The sequence below is a fragment of the Nerophis ophidion genome, linkage group LG17, assembly GCF_033978795.1.
Source record: "Nerophis ophidion isolate RoL-2023_Sa linkage group LG17, RoL_Noph_v1.0, whole genome shotgun sequence".
NCBI classification, from domain to species: Eukaryota; Metazoa; Chordata; class Actinopteri; order Syngnathiformes; family Syngnathidae; genus Nerophis; species Nerophis ophidion.
The window spans coordinates 47524502-47540140 of record NC_084627.1 but is presented as its reverse complement, the minus strand read 5'-3'; the positions used below and the strand labels follow the sequence as shown (position 1 = coordinate 47540140).

Genomic DNA, 15639 nt, shown 5'->3' with positions numbered 1-15639 from the left:
CCTGGACAGAAGACTCCAGGCCTGTAGACACCACATCACCTACACCCTGGACAGAAGACCCCAAAGTAGGTGTACTGTCACCACCTGTCACATCACACCCTGAATTATTTGGAGTTTTTTGTTATTTTCTAGTTTGTAGTGTTTTACTTCTTGTCTTGCGCTCCTATTTTTTGGGTATTTTCCTGTGGAAGTTTCATGTCTTCCTTCGAGCGATATTTCCCGCATCTACTTTGTTTTAGCAAACAAGAATATTTCAGTTGTTTTTATCCTTCCGTGTTGGGACATTGTTGATTGTCATGTCATATTCAGATGTACATTGTCGACTTTTAAAGTCTTTGCTCCACAGTAAGTCTTTGCTGTCGTCCAGCATTCAGTTTTTGTTTACTTTTTAGCCAGTTCAGTTTTAGTTCTGTTCTGCGTAGCTTTCCCTAAGCTTCAATGCCTTTTCTTAGGGGCTGTTGCGTCTGACCAGTATTTCCTCTCATGAGATGCTGTGGGGGTCTGTGTGCCTTCCGTTCATTCTTTTTCCAATTCCGAAACGCAAATCCAAAAAATATAATTAGGGCCGTTTTTCTATTTTTATTATAAATCGCAGACAAAAAGGGTTGATTTTCATTTAAATATTGCCATAAAATGGGATTTTGTGCTGTTTTCCTGCACATTCTAGCTGGAAAAATTCCAATCAATAATAACAAAACACTGATTCTGTTCATAACTTTTATGGACAGAATTTCTAGGCGCAGTCAGTGCGTGGATGCAGGATTAGGTCTCTGCTTTTTGCAGATGATGTGGTCCTGATGGCTTCATCTGGCCAAGATCTTCAGCTCTCACTGGATCGGTTGTGAAGCAACCGGGATGAGAATCAGCACCTCCAAGTCAGAGTCCATGGTTCTCGCCTGGAAAAGGGTGGAGTGCCACGCCCGGAAAAAGGTGGAGTGCCATTTCCGGATTGGAGAGGAGATCTTGACCCAAGTGGAGGAGTTCAAGTACCTCGTAGTCTTGTTCCCGACAGGCGGATCGGTGCGGCGTCTTCAGTAATGCGGACGCTGAATCAATCCGTTGTGGTGAAGAAGGATCTGAGCCGGAAGGCAAAGCTCTCAATTTACCAGTTGATCTACGTTCCCATCCTCACCTATGGTCATGAGCTTTGGGTCATGACCGAAAGGACAAGATCACGGGTACGAGCGGCCGAATTGAGTTTCACCGCTGGGTGGCGGGGTTTTTTCCCTTAGAGATAGGGTGAGAAGCTCTGTCATCCGGGAGGAACTCAAAGCTGCTCCTCCACATTGAGAGGAGCCAGATGAGGTGGTTCGGGCATCTGGTCAGGATGCCACCCGAACCCCTCCCTAGGAGGTGTTTCGGGCACGTCCGACGGGGAAGACCCAGGACACGTTGGGAGGACTATGTCTCCCAGCTGGCCTGGGAATGCCTCGGGATCCCCCGGGACGAGCTGGACGAAGTGTCTGGGGAGAAGAAAGTCTAGGCTTCTCTGCTTAGGCTGCTGCCCCCGCGACCCGACCTCAGAGAAGCAGAAGAAGATGGACGGATGAATAGCAAAACAGCACAAAATCCAATTTTACGGCCATATTTTAATTAAAAACCAACCCTTTTTTAATTTGTTTTAAAATGTGCCATACAGAAGGTACTCGGACCTGTGGGAGTCACATCCCAAGGAAGAAAGTGGCAAATTCCACGCGTTTTTTTTGACATACTTAACCAGTAAAAATGACGCAGTTATGTTTGTAGGTCATCCTTCCCAGCATAACATACTTTTACAGCCCACCTCATTCCCCTAGCCCACTGCGAAACAAAAACAAAACCTCAAGGGCCGGTAGGTCAGCGTGCACTTACAGTACGTCTCCATTAAAAATGCATGGCCGCTGCATTTAAAGCAGCAAGCTTGGGATCCACACGTCAGGGCTGATGGCGTGCAGCTAGTCATACATAAACCATCCAGCTTGCAGTGGGTGTGTCGGCTAAAAAAAAGCAGGGTGCCACATCCTTCATGCTGCATGCCCATAGCTCATCCACATCACGTGTGACACCAGATTTTTACGATATCAAAGACGAAATTAGTGGAACTTCCGTATCTTCCATGTATTGGTATTTGTCAAATGTTTTGGTGTATTTAGTGGGAACATAGCAGGACGGGATGGAAAGAAGAAGAACAATTGTCGGGACAGGACAACAAAATAAATAACACATTTTTTTTTAAAGATTTTTAATAATAAAAGGGTAAAGAAGGGTAATTGTCATCGTAGAAAGCCATCTTAGCGTCGGTTCTTGTGACTGAAACTTGGAAGAGGACTGAGTGTGACTCATGAGGAGTGTGTCTGTATATATATATATATATATATATATATATATATATATATATATATATATATATATATATATATATATATATATATATATATAGGGGTTAGGGAAAAACATGGAGGCTATGTCATCCCTACAAGCCTGTTTCGCAGGTTTCCCTGCTCTTCAGGAGAGTTTTATGAACAGCGGGGGAAACCTGTGAAACAGGCTTGTAGGGATGATATAGCCTCTATGTATGTGTGCGTATATATATATATGTATGGGCTTCACGGTGGCAGAGGGGTTAGTGCGTCTGCCTCACAATACGAAGGTCCTGCAGTCCTGGGTTCAAATCCAGGCTCGGGATCTTTCTGTGTGGAGTCTGCATGTTCTCCCCGTGAATGCGTGGGTTCCCTCCGGGTACTCTGGCTTCCTCCCACCTCCAAAGACATGCACCTGGGGATAGGCCCCTCCCACCTCCAAAGACATGCACCTGGGGATAGGTTGATTGGCAACACTAAATGGTCCCTAGTGTGTGAATGTTGTCTGTCTATCTGTGTTGGCCCTGCAATGAGGTGGCGACTTGTCCAGGGTGTACACCGCCTTCCGCCCGATTGTAGCTGAGATAGGCGCCAGCGCCCCCCGCGACCCCGAAAGGGAATAAGCGGTAGAAAATGGATGGATGGATGGATGGATATATATATATTTATATATATATATATATATATATATATACATATATATATATATATATATATATATGTATATAAATATATATGTTTCCCCGCTCTTCAGGGGAGTTTAATGAGGAGCAAGGGAAACCTGCGAAACAGGCTTGTAGGGATGAAATAACCTCCGTGCTTTTTCCTAACCTAGAATAGAATGCCTGTTATTGTCATGAGACACAAGTACAATGAGATGAAAAACAACTCCAGTATCAATGCGACAGTCTACAAAAGATGCAAAACATAGGAAGAAAAGAAAACATAAAATAATGCAACTTTTTTGCAATGTGTTCCTGCCATTAAATTCCAAGTTAAGGATTATTTGCAAAAAAACCCCAAAAAACAAGTTTCCCAGTTTGAACATTAAATATCTTGTCTTTGCAGTCTATTCAATCGAATAATAGTTGAAAAGGATTTGCAAGTCATTGTAAATAAATAACTTTCCCAGCAATATTCTTGTTAAGTCCTGAAGTCCTGCATCCTGTCTTCTTTATGGAATGATGGTCAAGCTAAATATAAAGTGGCCACCATTAGCATTAATATTGATTACAAGCACTGAGCCAAAAGGTACTTCATTGGTATATTTTATGCACATAATTCAATAGACTATACATTTCCTGTTTGCCAATGTTGTCAATGAAGAATCCAAATAGGGGAAAGTAGTTGAAAATATATCAGTTATCATAGTGAGAGCACCTGTTAGAATAATTGTATCCAAGTTATCACAAAACTTTGTGTTACATTGAACGCAGAAGCAGAAGAAAAACTCCACTGTGTAGGATGGGAAGCAACATGAAGGTGTTCTTGTTGTGTTTTATCATTTCCCTGCCTTCTCTTTTATGAGGATGTCTGTTTTCTTCAGCTCATTAGTCCCCAGCGAGGCACACCTGCAACCAATTTCTACCTCGGAGCATTTAAGCTCGTCACTGACAGCTGAGTCTTGCCGGTTATTGTCTCCTGAGCTTTCCGGGTGCATGCACCTGCTTCACTTCGTCAGTCCTGGTATGTGGTTTCTCCTTGGTCCTGTAATCCCTCACCTCTTTGGGTTTGTTTCCTGGCCTCCCCGAGGTAAAGAGGATTCTGTGTTGGACTTTTTGCTGTGCTCAGTGCGCCCTGGCCTTTACCCCTGCCGACCACTGAGGAACTTGTTTTTGTTTGTTTATTCATGGTGTGCACTTCTGCCCCTTTCTTACACTTTTTGGACTTATTAAATGTTTCCCTTTTTTGTAATTCTACCTTGCCTCTCGTCTCTGGATCCTGGGATTACATCCTTGTTCAGGTCATAACAGTTCTTTTTCTTTCATGTATTGTAATCAAAGCCCTGCGATGAGGGGGCGACTTGTCCAGTGTGTATCCCGCCTTCCACCCGATTGTAGCTAAGATAGGCGCCAGCGCCCCCCGCGACCCCAAAAGGGAATAAGCGGTAGAAAATGGATGGATGGATTGTAATCAAAGGAAAATATTCTTTTGACCCAAGAACTACAAAGAGGGGAGAAAGCAGGATCTGACCAAGTTCCAGACACGTCTTTGTTAGAATAATCATGCATATATATTATCACACAACTTTAGTATGCTTAAAGTCCGTTGCTATGGTTATTAGCTATTGTGCTTAAGCTATACTTTTTCTATCTGTGCAAGGACAGAAACTTCTGTTCTGAGGGGGGGCCTCAGCCGCAGATGTTATCTTTGTTTTAGCCCACAAACAGCCAAGGACTTCAAGGACCTCAACGAAGATAAGACGACAGCACGCAGACGAAGCCGAGACAAGAGCGAAATCACAAGGCCGCTAACAGCCAAAAACTTCAAGGACCTCAACGAAGATATGACGACAGCACGCAGACAAAGCAGAGACAAAGTGAGATCACAAGGTCGCTAACAGCTAAGGACTTCAAGGACCTCAACGAAGATATGACGACAGCACGCAGACAAAGCAGAGACAAAGTGAGATCACAAGGCCGCTAACAGCTAAGGACTTCAAGGACCTCAACGCAGATAAGACGACAGCACGCAGACAAAGCAGAGACAAGACGAAATCAGAAGGCCCCCAGCACTGAATGAATAAAGGGATGCGGAAGCTGAACCTTAGAGCGTAGGGCGAGACTGTGACTGGGTGTGCAGCTCCACACGTTCTCCTCATGAGCTAAATTGAACTCTGTCTCTGCATGGTTCCTTGCTTCTTGTCTGTTTAATAGATGTCATCAGTGTTTGAATCTGACATTCTTCTTTGAACTCTTTTACGACTTCTTCTTATTCTTTTACGACTTTTTCTGTGAACTGTTTATGACCTTTTCTTTGAACTGTTCTGTAACCAAAAGGCGATGGCTGTTTACGACCCCCTCCCTTATAAACAGATGTTGCCATGTAATCAGGGAAGGTCCAAAAAAAAGAGAAGGCGTACAACCTTTCGCCAGAGCGTCCTGGAGACTGCACAAGAGTACATCCCAGACGTTTCTCCTCAAATTGAACCAAATTTGATTCTGTCTCTGTTTAATTCCTTGCTTTTTGACTTTTTTAATAGATGTCATCAGTGTTTTTGAACCTGACAGTACCCAACACCACAATAATACAATTATAAATAGAATATATTTGCTGAGAAACTATTGCCAACCTTAAATCCACAGGAAAGCAATGCATTGATCACTATGATGATTCTAAATTGCCAATAAGTGTGAATGTATGTGAATGTTTGTTTGTGCTCTTGGATCGACTTATTGTCATTTCTCGCCTGAAGCAACGTGCCAGCACAGTGACATAATACATGCGGCTTTAACACACACACGTGAATGCAAGGCATACTTGCTCAACAGCCATACAGGTCACACTGAGGGTGGCGGTATATACAACTTTAACACTGTTACAAATATGCGCCACACTGTGAACCCACACCAAACAAAAATGACAAACACATTTCGGGAGAACATCCACACCGTAACACAACATAAACAAAACAGAAGAAATACCCAGAACCCCTTGCAGCACTAACTCATCCGGGACGCTACAATATACACCCCCGCTACCACCAAACCCCGACCACCCCCAATTTTTATTTAAATTTTATTTGATATAGCATTGATTTTTTAAAATTATTATTATTATAATTTGAAACTTGATTTTGCTTGTCATTATCGAAGTTAATTATATTTATATAGCGCTTTTCTCTAGTGACTCAAAGCACTTTACATAGTGAAACCCAATATCTAAGTTACATTTAAACCAGTGTGGCACTGGGAGCAGGTGGGTAAAGTGTCTTGCCCAAGGACACAACGGCAGTGACAGTGTACCTCTCCAGCTGGACCGAGGGCCACTCTTGAGTCAAGGTTCAATCATAAGGTGGTTTGACCCAACTTAGGAATGTGTAACGTGACCTTGTTCAGGGGTCGGCAACACAAAATGTTCCAAGCTGGTTGTAACGTTTGCTGTGATCTGGAACAACAGGTCACAGAAAAGAAGATAGTATTACATAAACATAATGCAAATATGAATTAAATACACAGAGAACCACAGGTTATGAAATGAGTTCAAACATTCCTCCAAACGAGGCATAATGATGCAATATGTACAAACAGCTAGCCTTAATAGCATGTTAGCATGGACTTGCTCGCAGTCATGCACTGACCAAATATGCCTGATTAGCACTCCACTCAAGTCAGTAACATCAACAAAGTTCACCTTTGTACATTCACACACAGTATAAAAGGTTTGGTGGACAAAATGAGACAAAGAAGGAGTGGCATAAAACACGTCTTTCTGTGGCAGTGTCGGAGAAAGTTGTACATGTAAACAAACTACGGTGAGTTCAAGGACGGCCGAAATTAATAGGACAAAACGGCGCTCGCCAAATACTCTCATCAGTGAAGCATGTTTAATATAAACACCGGAATTTATGTGGGCTTACCGAGGATGTCATAGTGGTTTGTGCAGCCCTTTGAGACACTAGTGATTTAGGGCTATATAAATAAACATTGATTGATTGATTGATTGATTGATTGATTGATTGACTAGGATGGTGGAGGCGGGAATCGAACCTGCAACCCTCAAGTTGCTGACATGGCCGGTCTACCAACCGAGCCATGCCGCCCCAATTATTAAGTCATATAAGCCTTGCTTGTTCAATATTCAATGCAAAACTTGTTTGGGTCCCGCGGTTTTGTTCAGTTTGAAATGTTGGCCCACTCTGTATTTGAGTTTGACAACCCCTGGTGTAGATATTTGTGAATCTCAACATAGAAGGGCTGCGATGAGGTGGCGACTTGTCCAGGGTGTACCCCGCCTTCCGCCCGATTGTAGCTGAGATAGGCGCCAGCACCCCCCGCAGCCCCAAAAGGGAATAAGCGGTAGAAAATGGATGGATGGAACATAGAAGGGAACTAAAAATCCAATACTGATACTACCCTTGGTATCGATATTGGATCGATCCACCCAATCACAAGTCATTCGTAGGTGAAGCTCCGGAGGGGCGGGGCTCCTGCAAGTTTTCAACGGGCGAGGGGAGAGGGGGCGGGGGGGAGAGTGACGTCATGAATCGGGCCGCGGAAGTCGACCGCTGATTGGCTGCGTGTGAGTCCGCCGCGCCAAGGTCTCTCCTCTTGACGCGAGTGGCGCGGCGCTGCGTGGCGGCTCTCAGGCTCTCAGGCTCTCAGGCTCTCAGGAGGAAGCAGCCCACGGACAGAAGGCGTCCACATTTCAGCACTGGAGCTGTCTGTTACCCACTTTTCCCCCGGGAGGAAGGAGAGAAGTCGGAGAAGGAAGGAGGGGTTGCCAGGTCCTGCCATGCTGGACGGCCCAGTCTGAGGACACCGAGGAGATCCAGTCCCAATCCAGCGTTTTTTGTTTTCTTTTTTTTACCCTTCAACGGTGAGTCCAGACGGGATTCCTCAAACTCTCCCACGCACCTCTTTAAACACGTTACATAACACGCACTCGCACAGGGCCGGAGGTGATCAACAAACAACTGTTGGTCCCTGAACGCCTCATCCTCACTAGCAGCAACCATTTTTTAAAACATTTTAATTACAGTATATGTACAAACCCTGTTTCCATATGAGTTGGGAAATTGTGTTGGATGTAAATATAAACAGAATATAATTATTTGCAAATCATTTTCAACCCATATTCAGTTGAATATGCTACAAAAACAACATATTTGATGTTCAAACTCCTAAACATTTTTTTTTTGCAAATAATCATTAACTTTAGAATTTGATGCCAGCAACACGTGACAAAGAAGCTGGGAAAGGGCATGTTCACCACTGTGTTACATCACCTTTTCTTTTAACAGCACTCAATAAACCTTTGGAACTGAGGAAACTCATTGTTGAGGCTTTGAAAGCGGAATTCTTTCCCATTCTTGTTTTATGTAAAGCTTCAGTCCTTCAACAGTCCGGGGTCTCCGCTGTCCTATTTTACGCTTCATAATGCGCCACACATTTTCCATGGGAGACAGGTCTGGACTGCAGGCGGGCCAGCAAAGTACCCGCACTCTTTTACTACGAAGCCATGCTGTTGTAACTCGTGCTGAATGTGGCGTGGCATTGTCTTGCTGAAATAAGCAGGGGCGTCCATGATAACGTTGCTTGGGTGACAACATACGTTGCTCGAAAACCTGTATGTACCTTTCAGCATTAATGGTGCCTTCACAAATGTGTAAGTCACCCATGCCTTGGGCACTAATGCACCCCCATACCATCACACATGTGTAAGTCACCCATGCCTTGGGCACTAATACACCCCCATACCATCAAAGATGCTGGCTTTTGAACCTTGCGCCGATAACAATCCGGATGGTTATTTTCCTCTTTGTTCTGGAGGACACCACATCCTCTGTTTCCAAATATAATTTGAAATGTGGACTCGTCAGAACGTAGAACACTTTTCCACTTTGCATCAGTCCAACGTAGATGAGCTCGGGCCCAGCCAAGCCGGCGTCGTTTCAGAATATTGTTGATAAATGGCATTCACTTTGCATAGCAGAGTTTTAACTTGCACTTACAGATGTAGCGACCAACTGTAGTTACTGACAGTGGTTTTATGAAGTGTTCCTGACACCATGCGGTGATATCCTTTACACACTGATGTCGTTTTTTGGTGCAGTACCGCCAGAGGGATCAAAGGTCCGTAATATAATTGCTTACGTGCAGTGATTTCTCCAGATTCTCTGAACATTTTGATGATTTTACGGACCGTAGATGGTAAAATCCCTAAATTCCTTGAAATAGCTTGTTGAGAAATGTTGTTCTAAAACTGTTCGACAATTTTCTTACAAAGTGGTGACCCTCGCCCCATCCTTGTTTGTGAATTACTTAGCATTTCATGGAAGCTGTTTTTATAGCCAATCATGGCACCCACCTGTTCCCAATTAGCCTGCACACCAGTGGGATGTTCCAATTAAATGTTTGATGAGCATTCCTCAACTTTATCAGTATTTATTGCCACCGTTCCCAACTTCTTTGTTGCTGGCATCAAGTTCTAAAGTTAAATTCTAGCATATTCAACTGACTATGGGTTGAAAATGATTTGTTATTCTGTTTATATTTACATCCAACACAATTTCCCAACTCAAATGGAAACGGGGTTTGTAATAGAAATTAAACTTCGATGTACTTTTAGAGTAGTCAGTGAACAGCTTGTATTGCAGTATGTATTTTTAGAGGCTAAAGAGCTGGCAACACAATTGTGTCTTGTCTTGGTGGTAGTGTGATGTCACGGTTTGGGGGTGCATGAGTGTTCCAGGCACTGGGAAGCTGTGGTTCATCAAGAGCAGGAGTGTACAACTCATTTTAGCTCAGGAGTGGCATGGATGAAAACTTTGTGCACACGCGGGCCAGACTATTCAAATCATGGCATTTAAACAAAAATAGAACATATTACAACAAAGATTTTGAAAAAAAATACCGGCAGCGGTAAAGTTTAGATCAGGGCTGTCAAACCTCATTTTAGATCGGGGGCCACATGAACAAAAATCTACTCCCAAGTGGGCGGGACTAGTAAAATCACGGCACGATAACTTATAAATAAAGACAACTTCAGATTGTTTTCTGTGTTTAAAAATAGAACAAGCACATTCTGAAAATATTACAATATAAAAAAAGATACATACCGGCAGCGGTAAGGTTTAAATTAGGGGTGTCAAACTCATTTTAGATCGGGGGCCACATATATATATATATATATATCCATTTCCTACCGCTTATTCCCTTTGGGGTCGCGGGGGGCGCTGGTGCCTATCTCAGCTACAATCGACGACTCTTGCTGCTTGTTGTCACTTCTTCTGCAGCCGAGTAGTCGCAAGAAGGATCACTAGCGCCCTCTACCACCAGGAGGCGGGAGTCATTTAATGACTCACATTTGACACACGCAGCTACGGTATATTAATAAAACATAGCTGCTTACTGTTCTTTTTAGCATATTCCATAGCTTGGACCGTAAATCCTACTGAATAGCTCTTAATCTTCTTCCCTTTATGCGATTTCAAATGATTGAAATCAGCCTCCTCCATTTTGAAAATGATAACAGGTGAAGTGTCACTCGTGACGTGACGTGTTTGACCCTGCGGAAATTCTTGGCATATACTAATTATTTGGCGAAATGAGTTTGACCCGGCGGAAATTCTAGACATGCGCTAATAAAAATTATATTTTGCGAAACGAGTTAGTTAATCCTGAGCCGGCGGTAATGCTAAGCATGCGCTAATTATTTTGGAAAACGAGTTTGACCCGGCAGTAATTCTAGGCGGCAATTCAAGGAAACACGGTAGTTGAGATTGCCTTGTTTACTTTCCCCCTCTCATTTGTCTTTTTCCGTGACTCCCTTTTTGTTATCTTTTTGCCCGAGTTGGTGCACAAATGAGCCAATTTCCCTAAAAAACGCAGGGCTGAATCCGGCTCCTTAGTGTGTGACAGATCCCTGCAGTGTGAGCCGCCTTTCCGCTGCGTATTGTTGGACTTTCTGCGAGCTGGCACACTCACACTCCTCTGCGCTGGCAGCGCCAACGTGACGTCTCTTAGTCTACAAATGCATTGAGATTTAAATTCCACCATCATTCATGCGCTTGTTTTTCTGTCAGCCATATGTGGGTTACATGGAATGCATAACATTGTAACTTTGTTCATGTTCTTGTGGATTTGAGAACTGAAACGAAGTTTAAGCGTCTTTAATTCCATTGATTAGGGGCCGCATGTCCGAATGCACGTACATCTCCGTGTTTTAAATGTTTGAGAGTGATTCCACTCACTAACTCAATGGAGGGCTCTGGCTAAACTCATTAGTGTAATTAGTTCCGCATCCCTGGTCCGTAGGTCAGTTCTGCAGCTGAAGGCGGGCGGATTCTTTCCCATGAAGAGCTACGCTTTTGTGGGGGATTCCATTCAAAATCCAAAAATTGTCCCCCTCTCTCTTGAGGCGAGCAATGAATGGGAGCGCTGGTTGGGATTCTAATCAGCACATACCAGTGACATCCAACAGCTTTGGGAAAGGACTGAATGAGTCATAACCAGGAAGTCAGAGCAGTAGTCCATACCTAGTTTTTAATGTCTGCAGAACAACAATTCTTTCTTGCAAAAACAGCTTTAGATTATCCTTTAAATTGAACTACAAATGAAAACAATGGATCTGTTTTTAAAAAGAATCGTACATGTGGACAACTTTCTTTGTCCTACTTTCTAACTTGTCCTTTTCCTTGCGGAAAACTGGATCTGTTTGTGCAAACAGAGCATGTCAAGACTACTAATGACTGATCAATGCTGCTGCAACCTACACTCTCAAACATGCTGTATGTTCTCATTCAGAGGTCGGGCTATCCAGGGCTCGAATTTAACCACGGCAACTGCGGCAAAAGATAAAAAATGGACCGACATCGGCGGCAAGAACATGCCGTGACCGCTCTTGACTTTTTACTTCTTAATGGACGAGGGTTGTAACAATAAACGGTATCATGATACTTTGCGATAAAATTCCCGATGGTTAGTATTACATCTCATTTTTTAATTAACGAAACCCCGTCATTAATAACGCATTTTAGTAGGGATGCACCGATTAATCGGTAACCGAATATATTCGGCCGAATATGGCAAAAAAAGCCACATTCGGCCTTCGGTGGAATGAGTTAAAAACAAGGCCGAATAGTGGCGTGTGACGCAATTTTTTGACGCGGTGACGCAATCAACCAACGTGCAGTGACGTTGGGATATGTTGTGTACCTGTATAAGTGTATGAGGTTACAAGCACACACTTATTGAGATTTAGTGGGGCCTCTGTTTACATTATTAGCCTGTTGTGTAGGCTACCTGTATAAGTGTATGAGGTTACAAGCACATACTTATTGAGATTTAGTGGGGCCTCTGTTTACATTATTAGCCTGTTGTGTAGGCTACCTGTATAAGTGTATGAGGTTACAAGCAAACACTTATTGAGATTTACTTGAGCCTTCTGTTTACATTATTAGCATGTTGTGTAGGCTACCTGTATAAGTGTATGAGGTTACAAGCACACACTTAATTGAGATTTAGTGGGGCCTCTGTTTACATTATTAGCCTGTTGTGTAGGCTACCTGTATAAGTGTATGAGGTTACAAGCACGCACTTAATTGAGATTTACTTGAGCCTTCTGTTTACATTATTAGCATATCTACTGTGGCTAAGCAGACTTTTGCTAAAAGGTCAATAATTCATTTGTTGTGGGTTTATCCACTTTAATGCACTTTATTTTTTTTTGGAATGCATGTTTTGTTTGAAGGCCTAATATAAATGAAAAACTTTGTGCTTTTTTTGAAAAGCAAAGGCTACTGGAATATTAAAAAAATGTCAATATTCAATAAATTACTTTATTTGAAAAACATGTCTAAATATTTATTCTAGGCTATTTATGCAATATAAAAAAAATTGTGAAAAACTGCATTCATTATTCGGTATTCGGCCTTCGGCCAAGCGTTTAAGTTTTATTCGGCTTCGGCTTCGGCCACAAATTTTCATTTCGGTGCATCTGTAGTACATACGGTAACTAAAAAAATAATTTGAAAAAATATCTCCCTCTATCAAAATGTAAACATAGAGATAAAGGCATCGTGAAATGACAAAATGCTGACAAGTTTATATTAATAATGATTAAAAGAAACAGTTTATATGTATGTATGTATGTATGTATGCGTTTTTGTTTGTGTCCTGGTAACACTTAAATTCAAATACTTAACAAGAATTATGTAGACACTTTGCAAAAATGTCAGCACCATATTGATTCATACAGAGCGCTTTATTCACTTTACAAAAACAAAACAGGTGATTCTGGGGTTAATAACAAGTTTTGTTCCAACGAGACTTTTGACACAGTTGAATTATTGTGTAGGTGGGAACTGTAATTCACTCACACTGTACATGAAAGACATAGAATACACTAAATGAAACAGCAATTAAAAAAGAGAACAATTCCTTTCTCTGATCCGTTTTATAATCTCAGCCAACACATCAGGAAAATCCCTCGCTGCTTTATCATCCCCACCAGCAGTCTTACCCTCAACGTAATGGTTATGCAAATGAGGACCAACTTTAAACTGCTTACACCAATTTTACTCCCTTTCCCCGTTTTAAAATCTCAAACAATCTTTTTGCCCTTCTCCTTTGTTAACAGAAGTCTTACTGATTGAAACGTCATTTAATATTTGTGTGTCAGAGCAATAAAGCAGTCTCCAAAAATATGGCAATGTTTGATGATAACTTTGGTGGTCAAAAATATAATAATTGGAACAATGTCTAAAAGGTAAAATAACAATTTACTGTTGTGAAGGCTGTAATACTCTCATAACATATTTCCTTGAATTGCCCCTGGGGCGCTTTTTAATTTAAAACCTCTTCTCACCCTTACCAAAGGCATGCGGTAAATTTAGGTCTGCGCTTATTAATTTGAGTGTGATGTAAGGATACCATCATGAAAAGCACATTTTATAAAAAAAACGTTATTATAGTCTTACCTTTACTTATAAATGAAGTCCATGCGCAGCTCCTTCTGATCAAAAGCATTGATAACTTCTTTATAGAAGTCTTCCTTATCTTTCTTCAGTTTTAAAAGTCTCTCTGTCTCGATGGAGATCGTCTTTTATTACCTCCTGCTTTGATTGAAAGTCCAGTTTAGAAAACTGTTTTATTTTAGATATGTAATCCTCCATGTTAAATGTGCAAGCGAGAGGAAAATATAAACAATTGCTGCTTGTTGTCACTTCTTCTGCAGCCGAGTAGTGGCAAGAAGGATCACTAGCGCCCTCTACCACCAGGAGGCGGGAGTCATTTGATGACTCATATTTGACACACGCAGCTACAGTATATTAATAAAACATAGCCACTTACTGTTCATTTTAGCATATTCAATAGCTTGGACCTTAAATCCTACTGAATAGTTTTTAATCTTCTTCCCTTTATGCGATTTCAAATGATTGAAATCAGCCTCCTCCATTTTGAAAATGATGACAGGTGAAGTGTCACTCGTGACGTGACGAGTTTGACCCGGCGGAAATTCTAGACATGCGCTAATAAAAATAATATTTTGTGAAACGAGTTTGACCCAGCGTTAATCCTGAGCCGGCGGTAATGCTAAGCATGCGCTAATTATTTTGCGAAACGAGTTTGACCCGGCAGTAATTCTAGGCAGGCGCATACTATATACCCGGCGGCAATTCAAGGAAATATGGTATTTTTGATCGAAGGTGTCCTTTAAATGCCATCTTTTTGCTTTCTTCTCGCCTCATCGGCTTATCGTCGATAAGATATAAGATATATCATAGACTCCCTTTTTAGACCAGTTGATCTGCCGTTTCATTTCTTTTTCTTCTATGTCCCCCTCTCCTTTGTGGAGGGAGTCCGGTCCGATCCGGTGGCCATGTACTGCTCGCCTGTGTATCGGCTGGGGACATCTTTGCGCTGCTGATCGGCCTCCTATTGGGATGGTTTCCTGCTGGCTCCGCTGTGAACGGGACTCTCGCTGCTGTGTTGGATCCGCTCTGGACTGGACTCTCGCGACTGTGTTGGATCCATTATGGATTGATCTTTCACAGTATCATGTTCTCATAGTCATCATTGTCACCGACGTCCCACTGGGTCATTATTGTCACCGATGTCCCACTGGGTGTGAGTTTTCCTTGCCCTTATGTGGGCCTACCGAGGATGTCGTAGTGGTTTGTGCAGCCCTTTGAGACACTAGTGATTTAGGGCTATATAAGTAAACATTGATTGATTGATTGATCGTCAGTCCGTACAGCCCAAAATAACACATCCATCCATCCATCCATCCATCTTCTTCCGCTTATCCGAGGTCGGGTCACGGGGGCAGCAACCTAAGCAGGGAAGGCCAGACTTTCCTCTCCCCAGTCACTTCGTTCAGCTCCCAAGGCGTTCCCAGGCCAGCCGGGAGACATAGTCTTCCCAACGTGTCCTGGGTCTTCCCCGTGGCCTCCTACCGGTTGGACGTGCCCTAAACACCTCCCTAGGGAGGCGTTCGGGTGGCATCCTGACCAGATGCCCGAACCACCTCATCTGGCTCCTCTCCATGTGGAGGAGCAGCGGCTTTACTTTGAGTTCCTCCCGGATGGCAGAGCTTCTCACCCTATCTCTAAGGGAGAGACCCGCCACCCGGCGGA

At 42.8% G+C, this 15639-nt stretch overlaps 1 protein-coding gene across 1 annotated transcript in view; it reads left to right on the top strand.

Annotated features, from left to right (window-relative positions):
* The first annotated feature begins 7561 nt into the window (after nt 1–7561).
* LOC133536553 (PHD finger protein 24-like) overlaps nt 7562–15639 on the top strand; it is a 38545-nt gene continuing 30467 nt past the window's right edge. Inside the window, exon 1 of the mRNA XM_061877182.1 lies at nt 7562–7877. The gene's annotated coding sequence lies outside the window, so the exon portion shown is untranslated. The remainder of the gene's footprint in view (nt 7878–15639) is intronic.